Source organism: Eulemur rufifrons, chromosome 6, assembly GCF_041146395.1.
Source record: "Eulemur rufifrons isolate Redbay chromosome 6, OSU_ERuf_1, whole genome shotgun sequence".
In the NCBI taxonomy this organism is placed as follows: Eukaryota; Metazoa; Chordata; class Mammalia; order Primates; family Lemuridae; genus Eulemur; species Eulemur rufifrons.
In genome coordinates, this window is record NC_090988.1 from 22,500,790 (window position 1) to 22,502,833 (window position 2,044).

General features: G+C 35.4%; 1 non-coding gene across 1 annotated transcript; it reads right to left on the bottom strand.

Annotated features, from left to right (window-relative positions):
- Positions 1 to 601: 601 nt before the first annotated feature.
- LOC138385578 (U7 small nuclear RNA) lies at positions 602 to 665 on the bottom strand. Its single transcript, XR_011233800.1, has one exon. It is a non-coding gene; the product is annotated as a U7 small nuclear RNA (small nuclear RNA).
- Positions 666 to 2,044: the final 1,379 nt, after the last annotated feature.

The following is a 2,044-nucleotide window of genomic DNA, read 5'->3' on the forward strand; positions in this document are numbered from 1 at the left end:
AATGCAAAAGGCCCAAAATAGACAAATAATTTTTGAAGAATCAAGTTGGAGAACTTTTGCTTCCTAATTTTAAAACTTACTGTAAAGCCAAAGTTATCAGGACAATTTAGTACTAATATGAGGATAAATATATAGATCAAAGGAACAGATTTGAGAGTCCAGAAATAAACCTTTATATTTATGATCAATTGATTTTTGACAAAGGTGCCAAGGGAGTTCGATAGAGAAAGAAGAGTCTTTCAACAAATGGTGCTAGGACAATTGACTATCCACACGCAAAAAAAATGATGAACTTAGACCGTTACCTCACACCTATACGAAAATTAATTCAAAATGGACCAGAGGTGTTAAGGTAAGAGCTAAAGCTGTAAAACTTTTAGAATAAACCATAGAAGAAAATGTTAAGACCTTGGGTTAGGCAAAGATTTTTTGGACATAACCCAAGAAGCATGATCCATAAAAGAAAGATAATTAACAAAGTGGACTTAATCAAAATTCATTATTTGGGGGGGAACTGGGTGAAGGATACGTAAAATATCTCTATACCATCTTTGCAACTTCCTGTGAATCCTTAATTATTTCAAAATATTTTTTTTTGCATGAGGGCATTTTCCATTGAGGACCAGAAAACCTGCTAGACAAATTCTAAAAGAGCTGTACCACTAAAAAAATTTTTAAGAAGTAATGTTTACACTCAAAAGGCACCATTAAGAAAATGAAAAGACAAGCCACAGACTGGGAGAAAATATTTGCAAGTCACTTACATAGCAAAAGACCTGTACCCAGAATATGCAAAGAAGTCTTACCTCCAAATAATAAGAAAACTCAAATTTAAAATGGGCAAAATATTTTAATAGATATTTCTCCAAAGAAGATATACAAATGGCAAATAAGCACATGAAAAGATGCTTCACATCACTAGTCATTAAGGAAATGCAAATTAAAAACACAATAAGATACCACATCCACCACATCGCTATGATCAAAAAGACAGACAGGCCGGGCGCGGTGGCTCACGCCTGTAATCCTAGCACTCTGGGAGGCCGAGGTGGGCGGATCGTTTGAGCTCAGGAGTTCGAGACCAGCCTGAGCAAGAGTGAGACCCCATCTCTACTAAAAATAGAAAGAAATTTTATGGACAGCTAAAAATATATATAGAAAAAAAAATTAGCCGGGCATGGTGGTGCATGCCTGTAGTCCCAGCTACTCGGGAGGCTGAGACAGGAGGATCGCTTGAGCTCAGGAGTTTGAGGTTGCTGTGAGCTAGGCTAACGCCATGGCACTCACTCTAGCCTGGGCAACAGGGTGAGACTCTGTCTCAAAAAAAAAAAAAAAAAAAAAAAAAGACAGACAATAATAACAAGTGTTAACAAGGATGTGGTGAGAAAGGACTTCTCGTGATTACTGGTAGGAACACAAAGTAGCATAGCGACTTTGGAAAACAATTTTTCAGTTTCTTAAAAGGTTAAATAAAAATTTTTTATGCAACTCAGCAATTTCCATTCCTGCATATCATAGGAATGGAGAGAAGTAAAACATATATGTCCACACAAGCATTTGTATGTTAATGTTCATAGCAGCATTATTCATAATAGCCAAAAAGTGGAAAGAGCCCAGATGTCTATCAACTGATGAAGAGATAAACAAAATGTGGGACATCCATAAGAGAATACCAATACTTGTTAGTATTGGTAAAGAGTCAAATACTGGTATGTGGTACAACATGAATGCACCACATTCATGTATGGTAAGTGAAAGAAGCCAAACAGAAAAGATTGTATGTTACATGATTCTATATAGATGAAATGTCCAGAAAAGGCACATCTATAGAAATGGAAAAATGGATTCATGTTTGCCTAGGGATGGGGATGGGAATGGGAATTAACCATAAATGGATATGAAGGATCTTATTAGGGGTGATGGAAAAAATACGTTTTAAAACTAGATATGGTGATGGTTGTACAACTTGATAAATTTACTAAAAATCATTGAATTGTCTACTTAAAATGGGTATGGTATATAATTTATGGTATATAAATTACAT